This window comes from Balaenoptera borealis (genome assembly GCF_965194805.1).
Source record: "Balaenoptera borealis genome assembly, chromosome: 4".
Lineage (NCBI taxonomy): Eukaryota > Metazoa > Chordata > Mammalia > Artiodactyla > Balaenopteridae > Balaenoptera > Balaenoptera borealis.
In genome coordinates, this window is record NC_138861.1 from 111,176,584 (window position 1) to 111,195,847 (window position 19,264).

Genomic DNA, 19,264 nt, shown 5'->3' on the forward strand with positions numbered 1-19,264 from the left:
ATGACTCACTGATATCAACTTAAAAAAGAAAATCAGTATCATAAGTAACCAAGGGGAAAAGGGGAGGAGGGATAAATTGGGAGATTGGAATTGACATATACACACTACTATATATAAAATAGATAACTAATAAGGACCTATTGTATAGCACAGGGAACTCTACTCAATACTCTGTAATGACCTATATGGGAAAAGAATCTATAGAAGAGTGGATATATGTATATATATAACTGATTCACTTTGCTGTACAGCAGAAACTACCCAACATTGTAAATCAACTACATACTCCAATAAAAATTAATTAAAAATTAAAAATAAAAAAATCAGTAACATATGTGTAATTTTTCTGGCACAGGCTAGACAACTGAAGTCAAGATCATCGAAAGCAATTCTCTGTTTAAATCCTTTCTAATGAGTTTCCCTCCCTTGGGATCTTGTTTTTCCGTACTTTCTCCACTGAGGACCATCTACTAGTTCTTTGAGCCCTCCTACGACCTATCTAGATTCTTTTATAGCATATCCTCAGTTCTGTGTGTTAAACAGTTTCTCTTACTCTGTAAGCCATGTTTGACATTTGGTATTATTGCAAATAGGAAAAGGGAAGAAAACCTAAGCCTCTATTGGTATTGTCATATTTTTATCTTCCTCACTGTCAGTGACATTGTGTCCCTCTCTATGACTTTTTATGGAATGAGTCACTTTTGTCCGTTATACTATGTGGGCAGAGTATTTCTGAAAAGCCACAGATCTTGCTTCTGTATCACAACCCTTATGTCCTACTGCCAGTTACAGTTGTTTTAGCCACATGTGGCATCTTGGTTTTTCATATCTACTGTGCTATATACATTGATGGTCCTGCTGGAGTAAAAGATGATAGCCTCATACAAATGCTTAGTGATGAGATTATGTACATGAATCTTCAGAATCATTGGGCCATTCAATCTTAAATAAGTCTAAATAATGACCCGAAATCATATGTATTTCTATAATGCCAAACTCCATGATTTGGAGTTCTCTCTGTATGATTTTTGTCAATATTCCTTAGGAAAATTATCTGTTTTGCTTTCAAATCCTGCTTTTGGTTACATGACAATGGTTTACTTAAAAAAATATTTTTCAAAATTACTATGGAAGAAAGCTTGGAGCCACATGCTCTGTAGTGAATATTGATTAAGTGCCTGCAACAACAACAATTAAGATATAAAATAAAGCCAAGAATGAGGACGCATCTCAGAGCAATAAGGTTATTTTGTTTTGTGTACTTTTTTCCTTTCCTTTAATTTTTCTTTTTATATCCCCTCCTAGGAATCTTGTCTCCCCAGGAGAGAAAGTGTTTATTGTTGTAAGATCACTGAAAGAGTTAGAGAAGAAATGGGCTCTTTTGTTTTCACTCTATTCATCGTCTTTCCCTTTGCCAAAACAAACACATTTGCATTCTGAAGTCAACAGCACCAGTCAACTGTGCTTGCCATAGATTAACCTCTGTAAAACCTTTTTTTGAACACTTTGGAGACTTTGATGGTAAAACTGAAAAATCCAAGCTGTCTTCCTTTAACCCACTTGGAACTGCTTGAAAACTGTGTTCCTGGAGTTAATGCATGCCAATTAGTGTCTTTTGGCTTACTGTCAGTTTCATCGGTGGTTGAATTTGTCAAATTGTGCACATCTTACATGACTTTCTGATGAAGTTTCTCTTAACTTGCTTCATGTTTATTTGGAGGTTCCACTTGAAATACTGCATTTTTATCCTCACAATACTCCAGCAATATAGCCAGGGAATGTATTTGTATTTGCATTTTTCAGATACTGAGACTGATATTTAATTGGGATAAGCAATTTACTCAGATCACAAGGCACCTGGCAACATAAGGACTTGAAGTCAGGTCTTATGATTATTTGTCCTTTTCAGATTATTTCCTCAATTCAGTGTTAAATTAAAGAATACAATTAATGGGAACTTCTTATCATAAAATGTCTTTTCTGACTCTGCTTCCTCCTCAAGCCACCACCACATTTCCATTTTTCTCTATGTAAATATTTTCAAAAGGATTGAGCAGTAGGAGATAGTATTGGGGCAAATATAGTAGTGGAAGCACAGTAGTTTTTGGATCTCCTAGAATTCAACTCTCACCATCCCAAAATAAAACAAAGAGAAAAACTAAGATAACATAATAAAAACCAATGAACAATTTCTACAATAAAAACAGGTGATTAAGTATCTTCACAAACCTCAGAAATATAAGTAGGTAGGGACAAGCCACCAACAGTTGTGAGATGGATATTACACCAACATCTGTATGGCAGAAAGCAGAAAGAAGAAAAATGAGGCATTTAGAAGCCCCAAGAGCAGAAAAGCTGCAATATTGCCACAGGTATAGTTGCAGTTTGCATCACCAGGAAAATGTGCGTAATAGACATTTATTAGGGAGTGCTCTTAGGATGTATACCTGTGGAAGGGAAAAAATAGAAGCACTACTAAAGTAGAGCAGGGGAAATAGTTCAGCTGTGACACAGTTCTGAAGATGGCTTCAGCACATCTCCTGGAGAGTTCTGGAGCTAGAATGGACTTCTGGCATTGTCCCAAGATTGTGCTGCCTGGAGGTTATTATACCTCTATATTGATCAGTCACTGACTGTGGACAAATCCTACAAGGATGTAGGACCTTTGGTGAAGCAGATTTTTTTTTCCAGCAGTAGCAATCCTTATAGAGGATCATCTTTTGGCAATACTCCCAGCAGATGGAATAATAAGGCTTTCATTCCTGGAAGGGAATTTGGTCAGCACATCACTGAGCCCACCAACGGTACTCATTGGAAAGTGGGAAGCTAGCAACCAAAACCAGGAGTAGGTTCTATACACTCCAACTTATGTGAAAATGCAAGGGAACTGCAGTAAGGTGCTGGAGTGGTCTGAGACCCATGAAATTTTCTAAACAAACCATTCAAAGCTCTGTTCTAGGACAAAGCCCCATCCGGAGAATTAACTATTGTAGGGAGACTATAAATTGAGCAGAACAGGCAAAACAGGAAGAAGGAAAAGAAAATATCCAGAAATTTTTGAGTAGTTATCAGAAAGTTTGAAGCCATATTTTTTATCATATCAAAACAAAAACAATAACAACAAAAGAGAAAGTTTCAGAAAAGTGAAGCTTAAAAAACAGTCCTACCTCATCACCATCCTTCTAAAAGTACAGGAAAACTCACTTCATGTCAAAACAAGAATCAGAAAATAATTATATATGAAATTAGTATAAAAAACAGTATTAGGATTGGAATAAAATCTGTACAGACAATGAAACCCTGACAGAGTACAAGTCTATGCTGAAAACAAACTATGGTTACCAAAGAGGAAAGGGGTGAGGGAGGGATAAATTAAGATTCTGGATTAACAGATAACAGATATATTTTGGATTAACAGATAACAGATATATTTTTAAAATAGATAACCAACAAGGACCTACTGTATGGAACAGGGAACTATATTCAATATCTTGTAATAAGCTATAATAGAAAAGTATCTGAAAAACTATATATATATATGTATATATGTATATATATATACATATATCTGAATCACTTTGCTGTACACCTGAAACTAACACAATTAAATCAACTATACTTCAATAAAAAAAGAATACAAGTCTATGAAACAGATTTAAAAAACTGCAAACTAATATTTCTAAAACACTTAGACTTGAGAAAATGATAGATGCTATTAAAGAGCCCATAAATCAAAAGTAGAAAAAGTTCATAAATTATGTAACTGGAGGAAAGAAAGATTTGAAAAAAGAGGTTACAACTCACAGAATAAAATTTTTAAAACATTATTTCTTAAATGAGGACTCAAGTAGAAGAAACACAAAACACACACCAAATATAGATTATATCTTTAAAAACAGAAGACAAAAGTGAGAAAAAAATTAAACCAACAAAATATTAGAGATAAATAAGACTCAAGGAGAAAATGACAGCTATGGAAAATAAGCAAAGAAGATCTAACAAATATTTAATAGGGGTTTGGTTTGGAAGAAAATGAAAGGATAAAATGAAACTATAATTTATTAAAGTTTTTTAAAATAAAATAAAAATTGACTTGGAACTATAATAGACACACAACACATCTGGGAAATTTAACCCTTTACAGCAATATTAAGACATTATAATGCAAAGACAATAAAAAAAGAAAGAATGGAAAAAAATAACTTTGGGCATCCATGTAAAAAAGACCAAGTCACTTATAAAGGGAAGAATATTAGATACCCATCAAAATTTTTGACACTAACACTTTCTCTTAGAAGACAATGGAGTAAGATATTTAAGATGTTCTATTCTTTCTATATGTGTTCTGCCCAGACCTACCTCCTAAGGTTTTGTGAGGAATTTCTAAAAACCCACAGTGGCCGTATAAAATTCAACATGTCCAAAGTTAATTGCAATATCTTAACCCTGAATCTTTTTAGTAATTTATAACACTTATCCAGTGAATATCATAAGACATACTGAGTATAAAATTAAGTTCTTTTTGTAAAAATTTTTACTGAAGTGTAGATGATTTACAATGCTGTGTTAGTTTCAGGTGTACAGCAAAGTTACATACATATATATAAAACATACATATATATACACATATATACACACATGTATATACATATAAATACATATATATATATTATTTTTCAGATTCTTTTCCATTATAGGTTATTACAATATATTGAGTATAGCTCCCTGTGCTATACAGTAGGTCCTTGTTGGTTATTTTATATCTAGTAGAGTGTATATGTCAATCCCAAACTCCTAATTTACTCCCCTCTTTTCCCTTTGGTAACCATAAGTTTGTCTTCTATGTCTGTGAGTCTTATTTCTGTTTTATAAATAAGTTCATTTGTATCATTTTTTTAGATTCTACATGTAAGTGACATCATATGATATTTGTCTTTCTCTGTCTGACTTACCTCACTCAGTATGATAATCTCTAGGGCCATCCGTATTAATGCAAATGGCATTCTTTATGGCTGAGTAATATTCCATTGTATAGATCAATATATACCACATCTTCTTTATCCATTAATCTGTCAATGGGCATTTAGTTGCTTCCATGTATTGGCTATTATTTATTTTAATCCATCTTCTCACATAGCGAAAGAGGCAACTGAATTGCATACAGAAGTAGAGATTTGTCCAAAGTCATTCAGCCAGTCCATGGCATAGTACAAGAACCCAATTTGTCTAGTTACCAATCCAATACTTTCTTTCCAAAATACTATTTTTTAATATTCTACTTTAACTTTGTAGGTGCACTTTTTAAAACCTACTGAAAATTCAGGGAGATTATGAAAAAAATTTAAACTCACAAAATTATATAAGATGAGCTTCTTTGTCATAGAATTTCTGTAAAAAGTGGTTATGTGTATGGGTATTAGAAAGAAAAGTAAGAAACATTTGTAACCAAGATAAAAGTATCTGACTCCATGGATTATTACATTACATATTTATAGCCCACAAAGAACAGAATTTCATATTATCAAGGAAATTTGAAGTTTAGATACCACATCCACATGGAATTACTTTCCTTCATTTAGTCACCAGAGAAATGACAACAAACAAAATCTCAAAAATGATTCTGAGAATAGAAAAGAAGAACTAAAATTCAAAGTAAAAGTGGATTGCCAATATGGTTAGACTTTAAAAATGTAATAAGATAGTTATTCTTCTTCTTTCAAAATGCCTTGAGTGTTACTGCAGAGGAAAGAGTTCAATCAGAAGCTTAAATGCAATAAACACAAAATAATGCTGAACCAATGTATTAAGAAATTTTTGGATACATATAGAAGGGTCAAAATAGTGCCTCACCAATAAAATTTCCATGCATTTACCTTCCTTTTTTCTTCCCCATAGATAATTTAAACATTTAAAGAGATTAATTAGCATGCCATTCAAGAACCTCTCTGATTTAGCACTGTAACATATTTTTTCTCCCAATAATTTGCTTCTTTATAAAGCTCAAAACCCCAGCCAAATTGGTTTACTTATTGTCCCCACACACATGTTCATTCATTCACATCATTATTCTTAATGTTGATATTCATTTTTTGGTATCTACAAAGTGTCAGGCATTGTGTTGAGTACCAAACAATTTTGGACAATTTTTTCAATATATGTTTGATGTTCCTTCCCTCTGCCACTGTTTCCTCCTACTTCCGGAGTCTACACCTACCACCAGACCCAGACTTAATCTCATTTCCAACATCATTCTCTGCCTACCTTGCTCTAAAATGGCCTTATCTCTGAATATTCACAAAAGTTCTTGACCAGAACGTTCCTTTATTGAGTAATCTTATATTGACCTGGGATATCTTTGAATGATAGAGTCATAGAAGTTATGGTTTCTGATGGGATTTGGTTGAAATAAAAAGATGCTTTTTCTATGATTTAATCCACTGTACCTCGGAAGGCAATCATCAATCTTTTACACTAATGCCATTAGGGATATAGAGCACTCCACTTTTTAAAGATATCTATTCTCTCCTTGAAGCATTCTAATTGCTATCAAGTTTTTCATCTACTTAAAAATAAATCCTCGTTATCTCTCTGTGACTTCTACACATTGGCCCCCAGTTTTGTGATTTGGCAGAAAACAATTTGGTAATTTATGGAAACTTTGTTTGTACTCAGCATCCACTCACTCACCCATCCTCTGGGAACTATGCCCTATTTCCCATCAGAGGAAATTTCTTTTCCCAGTCTCAGTCTTTTAAGTGAGACTGGCTCAGTTACAGGGAGGAAGATGTTTCCTGCACCTAAACCAGTCAGTGTAGCCCCATGCTCATAGCAATAATTTCAGGATTGGCCAAAAAGCCTAGATCAAGACAGTCAGGATAAGAATTTTCAATTCTTAAAGTTATGTTTATATGAGCTCTATGGCAAGTAGACGTAACCTTTTTTTTTTTTTTTTTTTTTCATTCTCATTTTTCAGATGACTTCACTGGCAACTCTACAAAAGATTTAAGGAACCTATGTTACCAACTGTATATAAAGTATTCCAGAAAAAAAATAAACAATACCCAACTTGGTCAATGAGGCCAGCATTACCTTATAATCAAAACCAGATAAAGACATTTTCAAAAAAAAAAAAAAAGGTCACAGACCATTATCCCTCAAACAAATACTTACAGGTATTTACCCTGGGTAAATTAAAGATGGAAACATTCTCAATCAAATGCTATGAAATCAAACCCAGAAATATATAAAAAGAATAATGTATGATCACCTAGATGGTTTTACCCAGGAATCTTAAGTTTAGTTCAAGACTTATCAATCAATGCATTCACCCTACCAACAGACTAAATAAGAAAAACAATATGATTGTTTCAAGAGATGCAGGCAAACATTTCATAAAATTCAACATCCATTTATGTTGAAAACTTCAAACCAACTAGAAATTGAAGTTAACTTTATCAATCTGTTAAAGTCACCTACAAATAACCTACAGCTAACATCATTCTTAATGGTGAAAGGCTGAATGCTTTTTCCCTAAGATTGAAATGGTACACTAACAGGAAAAAAAAGTCCTCTACCCATACCTCACACCATATAGGAAAAACAACTCAAAATAAATTATAAATATAAATATATTACTTAAAGCTATAAAACTTTTCAAAGAAACACAGGAGAAAATCTTTGCAACCTTAGGTTACCACCACACCACAGTTAGAGTATGAAAGAAATTGGCAATATTCAGTGCTAGAAAAAAAAGACAGAGCAAGTTGAACTCTCATTTGTGGCTGATTGTAATGAAAAATGGTACCGTGACTTTGGAAATCAGTTTGGTAGTGTCTTATAAAGTTAAACATGCACTTACAATATGACATAATAATTCTACTTACAGGTATTTATCCAGGATAAATGAAAATATATGTCAAACAAAGATCTGTATGTGGCTATTTATTCATAATTGCCCCAAACTGGCAATAATCCAAATGTCTTTCAACTGGTAAATAAACTATGTTAAATCTATACAATCAAATATGACTTAGCAGTAAAAAGCCTACATGCAACAACATGGATGCATCTCAAATCATCATTCTAACAGAAGAAGCCAGAATCAAAAAGTTACATATTGTATGATTCTGTTTATATGACATCCTGGAGAAGGAAAAGACATAGACATAAAAAAATGAATCAGTTTCTCCTATGGGCTTGGAAAGATGAAGAAGATGAGGACTATAAGGGGATTAGAGAAATTTTGGGGTGACAGAAATTCTCTAATCTCAATTGTGGTGGTGATTACATGCATATCTGTGTTTGTCCAATTTCATAGAACCAAACACCAAGAAAATGGAGAGTTTTACTGCTTCCAAATTACATCACAATAAATCTGACTTGGGAGTAGAAAGAGAGAGAAACAAGGGAGAGAAACAAAGGATAGTTACCGGGTCTGACTCTCTAAATGTTTGGAGACTGGAGGGATGAAGAAGAACTAGTAGAGAAGAGTGAGGAGGGAAAGGGAGTGAGGTAGGAGGAGAATTGAGAGAGTGGAATCTTGAAAGCCAAATGAAGAAAACAGTCCAAGGTAAGTAGACCGTTGTATTATGGCACTGACAGGGCATGTGAGGAGAGAACTGAATATTCTCTCCATCAGGAGACAACTGATGGACTTAGCAATAGGGATGTCATTGGGTAGAGACTGACAAGAATAGTTTCATGATATGGTGGGTTAATAGTGGGTTCAAGAAAGGAAAAAGGAGAAGTGAAAATGGGAAGTGAGTAAAGACAACACTTTTAAAGAGTATTATTGTAAACAAACACAGTGAAATGAAATGTAGCCAGAAGTCCTATGGGATAAAAGATTTTGTCTTGCTTTCTGATAGTTCCTGCATGCATGTGTGTTGATGTGTATGACCTAAGAGAGAGGAAAAACAGTGATGACACAGGAAAGGGAACAATTTCTGAAACCATATCCTCAAATAAGTGAGAGGAGATGGGATCCAGTGCAGACCAACAGTCAAGAATTTGAAAAAGCTTCAAATCAGGAAAAGTGCCTGGACAGTCTGGTTAACAAGATGAGGCTGGTTCTTGCTTAAAGTGGTGTGTTAATTTGGATAAGTCCTTATCCAAGGGGCTGCTAGGAGTTACAAGAAGGGGTATGGAGCCCCAGATAAAGGGGATATGAGACGTAGATTGGAGGTCCGAGTCATAGCCTCAGGCAAAACTTGAAAGGTAAATCAGAACTACCATGAATGACTAAAAACAGAACTAACATAGGATGCAGCAAATCCACTCCTGGGTATTTTACCTGAAGGAAACAAAAGCACTATCTTGAAGAGATAACTGTACCCCTGTGTTCATAGCAGCATTATTTACGATAGCCAAGACATGGAAACAACCTAATCGTTCATTTATGAATGAATGGCTAAGGTAAATGTGGCATATAGAGATAATGGGATATTATTTAGCCATAAAAAGAAGAAAATCTTGCCATTTTCAACATAAAGACAAATACTGTATGATCTCACTTAAATGTGGACTCTAAAAAGAAGAAAACTCATATTGAACACAGAAAAGATTGGTGTTTGCCAGAGGCTTGGGATGGGAATAGGCGAGATGATGAGGGTGGTCAAAAGTTATAAACTTCCAGTCATAAGATAAATATGTTCTGGGGATATAATGTACAGCCTGGTGATTATAGTCAACAATACTGTATTATATATTTAAAAGTTGCTAAGAGAGTTGATCTTAAAAGTTCTCATCATAAGAGAAAAAAAATTGTAAATATTGAGGTGATAGATGTTAAATAAACATATTGAAGCAGTCATTTCATTATATATATTTATATATATATATTAAATCATTATGTTGTATACCTTAAACTGATACAATGTTATATGTAAATTATATCTCAATAAAGCTGGGGGAAACAAAAAATAAAAGTAAATCAAGAAACCCAAAAGAGAGGGCAAGTTCATTTGGAGGGGAGTGGGGAGATGGGTCAGGGAGGTAGGACTCATTCCGAGTATTTGAAGCCATAATCATGAAAATTAACACCACCTTCCTTGATTTAGGACAGATAATTCCAAACCCAACCTAGCCAAGCTCCTGCTCTAACTTCAGGCTTCTCAAAGATTGACTCAGGAATCAGGAGACCCTGGGCCTGAAGTTTGAAGGTTAAATGTGACTACAGTTAAGGAGGCTATGGTTGGCAGCAGCATTAAGGAAAAAAAAAAGGTTTTTTGTGGCTGGGTTCTATTTGTTTTGATGGATATTTAAAGTATGTGCAAAATACAAGTAGACTGATTTTTAATTTGATAAATTATTTTCTAAAGTGTTGAGGGAAAATACAAACTATGGAACCATAACAAATAAATCCTTTTTGAAACCAGAATCAAGCCACTCATAGATGTTATTCTTATTCCATTTTTTTTTTTTTTGAGTTGTGAGTTAAGTTTTCTTATCCATTTTCAAATCAAGGTTTTGTTTTTCTCTTCTGAACACTTCCTTGAAATGGCATAACTTATTAAGGGAAAATACGCAATCCAGCAAACAAGAGTCCACCCTAAGTCTAACTTTTCAGAAATACTAATAGCAATCATTTGTACTTTATTATAGGTTGAAAAATGCTTTCAGAAATTTGATCTCATGTTATCCTTATAACTAAACTACGTTTGTCATCATTTTACAAATGCAGTTACAAGACCCAGAGAGTTAACTGTCCCGCTTAAAAACACGCAACTAATGACAGAGCCACAGCTAACATCCAGGCTTTCTGACTTTAGGTCTAATAATATCCCAGCCTTACGATCACCACAATCTTGGGGAGTGTGTGCAGAAAATTCCCCTTCCCAGACCTCTCCCCAACAAATTTTGATTTAGCCAAGCGGGGCTGAGGAGTCTATTTTAACCTCCATGACTGTCGTGAAGTTTCCATATGGATTTACTCAACTCTGCTCTGTGCATGCCTGGGTCATTCACAAGCCTCTATAAGAAGGGACCTTAACGCAGACTGTGAATGACCATGGAACCCCCAAGGAAATAGCACCAACCTTGAGACAAAGAAGCACGGATCCTGGTGTCAGCTCTGCCACGCTCCTGCAAAGTGGATAAAATAAGTCACTTCTCTGAGTCCCAGTTTTCTAATTTCTATAAATTGAGCTAACCTACAGGATTGCTACCAAGATTAGAACACAGCATGCTCAATCAGAACTGTCCCTTATGAGGACTAAAAATAAAGCTTTAGAAATCAAAATAAAGCCTTAGAAATCAAAGTCTGGCCAAAAAAAAAAATATATATATATATATATGTAGAGTAAAAAAAAAATCACAATTGAAAAGTCACCAGGTCACCAGCAGAAGAAATGGGGTGAAAAGCAAGCAAACTCTGCTATTTATCTGTATGCTCTTTTCGTTTAAATTTCCATTTGAATTCTGGCATGAAATTAGCGATCCATTGAAAATATTCTATAAAAAACTAGTATTCAGAGTTACTAAAGAAGTTTGATGAGCTTCACACACATACCACACACACACACAAACACATATACACACAACCTTGCAGGTTGTGCTTTTTAACAGACCTAAATGTAAACTTCTGGAACCCAAAATAAACTCCAAGTTGGTAATACCTAAAATTAGCCCCAGTATGTAACTGTCTGCAAAGAGAACTGTGGTTTGTTCTGAAGATAATGATAGGGACTCAAGTCCAGCTTGGAAGGGAGGCCTTCTGTGGGAGACAGACACTGATGTAGAATACAGGGTGCTGTCCTGACACTAGAAAGCCAGGGTGTCACTCCAACTGAAGCTCATTCATTCTCTTTGCCCCAGAGCTTGAACCTGATCAATGTCTGTCTCACAGGAGCTTTCCTGGAGGCTCCGCACCACTTCGGCAGTGAGTTCTTGCTTGCTCGAGACACCTGTGTTTTGCAAGTTGAGGCGAGGACACCTGGTAATGAATGATGCAAGAGACACAGGTGGCCCAGGGCTGGGCCTGGTGGGCAGGTTCTTGGAGCGGCGCCCCTGTGAGGATCCTCTGTGCAGAAGGAGAACAGGCCAGCAGCCAGATTCTTGCCTAGTCAATTACGCATTATCACTGTCAGTCATGTCCTCATGGATGCCCTGGAAGGGCATAAACAAGGCAGTGCTATTGCTTGAAGGCAACACACTTACTCTGGAGGAAGCAGCAGCAGTAGCACTGCTTATATTCAGCATTTTCTCTCTTCAAAGAGAACAAACTCCTCAGTAAGACTGGAATAAGCTTTCCATGATTCTTCCTTGTCTGTCTCTCTAAACACATTTCCCTGTAATGTCTCCACGTGCATTGGAAGACTCAACAATGTTGGAGGACTATTATGGGTTGAATCGTGTCCCTGCAAAATTCATATGTGGAAGGACTAACCGCTAGTACCTCAGAATGTGACTGTATTTGGAAATCGGGTTATTACCGATGGAACTAGTTAAAATGAGCAGATACTGGAGTAAGGCGGGCTCTTAATCCAATATGACTGGTGTCCTTAAAAAAAATAAATAAAAAGGAGAGATTTGGACACAGAGACACACACAGGGAGAACGCCCTGTGAAGATGAAGGCAGAGATCAGGTTGATGCATCTACAGCCTAGAAATGGCAAATATCACCAGCAACCACCAAAAGCTAGAAGAGAGGCCTGGAACAGATTCTTTTTTATAGCTCTCCAAAGGAACCAACCCTGCTGACACCATGATCTCAGACTTCCAACCTCCAGAACTGTGAGACAATGCATTTCTGTTGTTTAAGCCACCCAGTTTGTGGTCTTTTGTTATGACAACCCTAGCAAACTCACAGAATGATCTCCAAAGGAATTGTTCTTAAATTCTGGCATTTGTGTTTCTAGGACAGTGAAGGATTAAGGGCACAAGGTTTAGAACTAGACAGAATTCAGTATTATTTGCAGCTTAACCACTTTCTGTGTGATTCTAAACAGGACACCGTTGGAGACTCTGCTTGTAATCGTCGTGGTTAATAACATGGCCTTGGACTTGAGACAGACCTGGTTACAAATCCTGGTCTTCCACCAGCTGAGTTATATTCTGTTCTGTTTCCTACAAACAGTGGATACAATACTACTTCCTGGGGAGCCTGTGAGAATTCAATGTCACAGTGTACAGAAAACTTCTACCTGTTGCCTAGGCTTGGCCACTACTCCTACAGAGGCAGCAGGAATTTGTTTTCCTGGGAATCACTTTCCTTGTGCTGTCGGGACTATTCTATTTCTCTAGTAGGTTCTATAGACGGGTGGCCTTCTTGGGAAATCCTTGCCATTTTGGTTTAGCTATGTCCTATCATCTCATAAAAGCCTGTTCTTAAGTCATGCACCCACCCACAAATACACATATTAAACTGTTCTGAGGTAGCTTAGTTACATGCAGACTTTCCCTACTGGACCACATCCTTTGAGGGAGAGACCTTGTTTTCTAATTCCATATCTTAGTTCTTCAAAGAATATTTCACTAAATACATGATTAATGAATGAATGAATGAATGAATAAATGGTAAGGTTCTAAGTCGGGGTGAGTAATTTCCAGGAGGGAGTTCTGTCCTCTTGGGTTGCAGTGAGAGCATACTTGTGGCTTCTTTCTGATTCTGGGACATGGAACTTTGAGGAAGGGAAGCAGGGAGAGTGTCTCCCCCCAGGGATGGAAAGACTCTAGCCAGATGAGACAGACGAGACCCTGCTCGACTGCTCCTTACTCACACGTAGATCTTACCCTTTACAACACCTCACACTTAGGAAACATGCTCACACATGCTTTCTCATTTAGATATCACATCCATTTTTCTTCCAGGCCAGGAAGACTGTATTTCCCCATGTACCAAGGAGAAAACTGAAGCAGATAAATTTCTCAGGATCATATACACTAATGAGAGAGAGACATAGGACAAGACGACAGTCTTGGATGCCATGGTGTTCAGCTCTTTGTATAACTATGACTTCACTTGACATTCTGACTTCATGGAATTGGTTTCCGCAGTAAGGCTTTAGCTTTCTGACTGAGAACAATTCAATAGACATTTACATAAGAGTCAGCATGCATGGGTTTTCCGGGACTAGCGAGCCTCTAATAGGAACCTAAGCAGAACACATTCAAGAGGAGGATGAAACCTCCAGGACTGAAGTAAAAGCCTAGAGCAGATCATCAAACAGGAAGTGGAAAACACTTCAGTGAAGTTGATACTGAGCAGGACCCTGTGGGGCTCCTGGGCACAAAAGCCTTTCTGTGTCCCCAGTTTCTTGATTACAGGAAATAGGCTTCATTCAGCCTCCATGAGCTTCCCGGAGCTCCAATGGGCAGGTTCAAACAGATGCTAATTAGGAAAGGGAAGGTATGTGGAGACAAGGGAGGAACAGTCAAGAAACAATAGTGCAGCCTTGGGGTAAGGTCATGATTGCCCCTCAAGGGATACACATAACAATACCTTTGAGCTGTTTTGCAGATACTGAGACCCCCACCAGGTGGGAGGAGTTAATGGTTTGCTGCCCACAAGCCCGTAGAGCCCAGACAGGCTGGAACCAGAAGGTTGGTGATGCTGACTCCCGCTTACCTCACCACCAACCAATCGGAAGAATGTCCACGAGCTGATCACGCCCTCCTCTTTGAACCATTACTATGAAACCCCTCACTACACCCTCCAGGTTGGGACACACAGTTTTGAGGGCATTAGCCCCCTGTGGCCCCCTTTGCCTGGCAAAGCAATAAAGCTACTCTTTCCTACTTCACCCAAAACTCTGTCTCCGAGATTTAATTCAGTTGGGGTTCAGAGGCTGGATTCGGCTTCAGAATCTTAGTCATGATCCTAGTTCTGACAATTACTAGTTGATTGATAATTCTCTTACCTCCCTGATCTCATAGTTTTCATCTGCAAATTGGAAATAATATTATCTGCTCTGATTTAGAGTTCATGACAATCCATTGTAATATGAGACAGGAACGGCATCCCAAAATTTGTAGCAGACACACAGAGGCTATTAATCTGGGCTTAATAAGAGTTAGTTTTGTAGTCAGCACTTAATTTTTTTTTTGTAATTCAAGTATAGTTGGTTTACAATGTTGTGTTAGTTTCGGGTGTACAGCAAAGTGATTCATATATGTGTGTGTGTGTGTGTATATATATACACACACACACACACACACACACACACATATATATATACATACATATATATTTTTTTTTTTTCAGATTCTTTTCCCTAGTAGGTTATTACAAAATTTTGAGCATGGTTCCCTGTGTTATGCAGTACGTCCTTGTTGGTTATATATTTTATATATAGCAGTGTGTATATGTTAATCCCAAACTCCCAATTTATCCCTCCCCCATCCCTTTCCCCTTTGGTAACCATAAGTTTGTTTTCTATGTCTGTGGGTCTATTTCTGTTTTGTATGCAAGTTCATTTGTATCATTTTTTTGATTCCACATATAAGCAATATCATATGAAGTCAACACTTAAATTTAAATTAAGTCCAAAACATCCTCCGAAGTCCTTTGGGCAAGTCCTAAGTTAAAGACTAGCACTATTATTTCTCATTTGTCTAACACATCCAGCGTTCCCTTTAGTGCACAGACAGATCACTTCTTCTCTTAAGCACAAAATACATGGCTGACTTGCTTCTAACGTGGTAGGAAAAGTATGAATATTTAATGTAAGAACCAGACGTCACTTAGGCTACAGCACATTCCTGTCTCCCATGTCACATGCAATCAAGGAAATATTCAGAGAAGCAGAGAAATGGGGGGGTGGGGGGAGGGGCGGAATTACAATGTAAGAGGGCTTGAGTGTTAAGAGGGTGTGTGCGTGTGTGTGTTTCCCATACATACTCTGAGTCTGATTAGTAATCTGAAGGTAAAGAGTCAGCAAATATCTGAACTGAGTTCCTCTGGCCAAGCAAAGACTCCAGGTGACTTTTTTTTTTTAATATCAGAACTAGATTGGGTCATTTGTAGAGACGTGGATGGACCTAGAGACAGTCATACAGAGTGAAGTAAGTCAGAAAGAGAAAAACAAATGTCGTATATTAACGCATATATGTGGAACCTAGAAAAATGGTACAGATGAACCGGTTTGCAGGGCTGAAATAGAGACACAGATGTAGAGAACAAACGTATGGACACCAAGGCGGGGAAAGCGGCAGGGGGTGGTGGTGGTGGTGTGATGAATTGGGAGAGTGGGATTGACATATATACACCAATATGTATAAAATAGATAACTAATAAGAACCTGCTGTATAAAAAAATTAAAAAAATTAAAAAATAAAAAACTAGATTATGATTAGGTTGATTTTCTATACCCCTCCCCACCTTGGGGTGTTAGAGCTTCAGAGGATAAGGGGTAGGGGGTGGGCATACTAATCAGAGTCCAGACCAAGACAGGCACTCAAAAGCCACCGCTAAGAAGAGGCTTCCCTACAACTGATCTCTCTCTCTGCCCTCTTCACAGGATCCCTGTTCCCTGTTTCAGTTACTATGGTTCTTAGAGGCAGTGGCATTAGGTTCCAGAATCTTCTCCTTGCCTTTAGTCTCAGCATACTCCAAATCCATCCCCCGCACCATAGCCAGAGGTAGCTCTTAAATTGTAAATCTGACAAAGTAATTTACTGCCTAAAACCTGTCCGTGTCTAACAGGTACCCTTCAAGACAGTATTCAAAATCCTTAAGAAGGCTTTCAAATCACTTGGCAAGCCAGCGCAAACAAACTCTCACACTTTGTCTCTTACCATACCTCTGTAGAGTGCTGCCAGATTAAATTAAGGACAGAGAGGAAGAGAACAATGGCACACAGAAAATATACAAAACAGCTTTCTTTGCATTGTCTCAGTCTATGGAGCTCAGGTATAATCTGTGTTAAATTTATTGCCTCTCTGCCACCATCCTATTAAATAAGAAAACTCTAAACATTTGACTTTGCACTGGATCATCAATATTTAAGGATGGAAGAGACACTAGGGGGATTTTCTCCATATTTTGGGAAGCTCTGCACCTACTTAGTCTTTAGAAACTCAGCTTTTTAAAACATCCTGTTTAAAGATGACCCGAAACCGCCCCCCAACAACGCGTCACTATTTTTCTGTGTCCTTCAGAAAACCTGCGTCAGGTTCAGTAAGCATGTGATGAATGTTGGGGTTTTTGTGCCCACATATTACTGGTGCTGAAATGCATTCTGAGTAAAATCCTCATCTGCTTTAGCCAGGGTGAGAGTTTCAGAGTGTTACATCGTGTGATGGTATCTGTGTTTCTAGGCAAAAGGCAATCTGCTTTTAACTTAAACTCAATTTGGCAAGTGTATGTCCAATAAAAAAGAGTAGCCCTTGAACCTCACTCCCATTCCCAAAGAGAATCAAATCACAGAGAGCGAGAAACATACAAGGAGAACGGACAACTTCGGCATATCAAGCAACTGGCAAAGAGCGTATTGCAGGACTCACTCTGCAGACAAGCAGCTGACAAAGCACGCTCTTGTCAAATGAACTATAATAACCAAATAAGCAGAAACGGGATACTTTCTATAACCAGTATAATGAAGGGCCCTGGAATAAACAGATAACAATCTCAAGTACACAGAAGCCCAGAGCACATGGAAATAAATAAAAATACCTGGAATGATGAAAGGAACAATATTTGTTCAGAGCAGAGAAAATGCAGTCCCCAAAGCCAGGCTGAGCTAAGGGAAAAAAAATACAAGTTAGTATCAGAATTCCACAATATACTACATAAAATGTGTTGCATGTGATTATGTTCAAGTTCAATGTACAGGATATAGTTCTCACTCTATAGTTACAGGCTTCTCAATTAACCTCTGTCAATGTCTTCATAAAATCTTACATATTGTAATAGACATCTTCATTTTGCTGAATGATATAAAAGTAAAATTTCTGGTTCAGGTTCTGAAAATTATAGTGGTCAGACCAGGTATATGACATCAATTCTACCTTTGCATACAGGGTGAGAGAATATTGTGCATTTCATTCATTCAACTCATTCAACAAATGTGTACTGAATCCATAATATATGGCAAGTGCATCCCTAAGTGCTGAGGAGACACTACTAAACAAATCAGAAAATAAATTGTTATCCTAATGGGACTGACAGATAATTATGAGGCAAAGATATAAAAGAACAAGATAATTTCAGATTGTGATAAACACCATAAAGAGAATGAAGCAGAGTCTACTGAAGAAAGCGGTGACAGCTAATTTAGATAGCAGGGTCACAGAAAGACAACTTACGAAAGAGCAAATCATAAACCACAGAATTAAGATGACTGCTTGGGATATGAAGGCCAAGAGGGCCTGAGATGGACCCAACAAACTTCTCTCCAGCCCAAAGTGAAGAGGAATGACTGCAATTTCCCAAGAAAGGTACAAAAGATAGCTAAGAGAACAGAGCCAAGAGACTTGGGAAAAACAAACAAACATAATAATGACAACTAACTTAACATCTCCGTAGCACAACAGAGATTTCAAAGAAAGTCCACAAGTATTCCTTTATTTTTTAAATTTTTTTTCACAATACCGTTGTGTCTTTATTATGAAAATTAAATGTAGGTCTTGTGAAATTAAAAATAGGATTTGCCTCAGTCTACTACCCTTATTCCCTTCCTCCCACTTCTTCCACTATCTATTGATTTAATTTGGTACACCTTTTAGTAAACTCAATAAGGCACGGCGGGCAAATCCCTTCTCCCAAAGATTTGGTCATTGTGCGCTGGATCTCCAGATATTATTACTTTTTCCAAGCGAACAACCTTTGCTTGGTACCCAAATTCTACTCTTGGTAAGCCGTGCATCACTCTGTGCACAGGTATTCCTTTAGCATCTTCTCACACTGTGTGCTTCTCACACAGCCTCAGGGAGGCTGCCACTATTATCTCCATTTTATAGATAAGGAAAATGAAGCTCAGAGCTGCCATGCGACTTATCCTTGGTCCCACAACTAACCAATGGTAAGGCAAGGTCTAGAACAGGAGTCAGCAAATGACAACCTGTCGACTGAACCCAGTGGGCCCACTACTTTTGTTCATAAAGTTTTAATGGAACACAACCTTACTCATTCATTTACATGTTGTCTATGGCTGTGTTCATGCTCCAATAGCAAAGCTGAGTAGTTGCAACAGAGACTATATGGCCTGTAAGGCCTAAATTATTTACTATCTGACTTATTACAGAAAAAAATTGTCAACCTGTGATCTAGGACAAAAGTTTCCTAATTCTGAGTCCAGTTTTTCTTCCTGTGGATGGTGCTGTATG

At 37.2% G+C, this 19,264-nt stretch overlaps 2 long non-coding RNA genes across 2 annotated transcripts in view; both read right to left on the bottom strand.

Moving 5' to 3' along the window:
* Nucleotides 1-19,264, bottom strand: part of LOC309627529 — a 377,892-nt gene that overhangs the window by 251,478 nt on the left and 107,150 nt on the right. The gene's annotated exons all lie outside the window — the stretch shown is intronic.
* The window catches only part of LOC309627523, a 101,036-nt gene that overhangs the window by 53,833 nt on the left and 27,939 nt on the right, over nucleotides 1-19,264 (bottom strand). The window contains exons 2-3 of the long non-coding RNA XR_014243787.1: nucleotides 17,613-17,679; nucleotides 11,037-11,082 (exon numbers count right to left, since the gene is read on the bottom strand). This is a non-coding gene — a long non-coding RNA (uncharacterized lncRNA). The remainder of the gene's footprint in view (nucleotides 1-11,036; nucleotides 11,083-17,612; nucleotides 17,680-19,264) is intronic.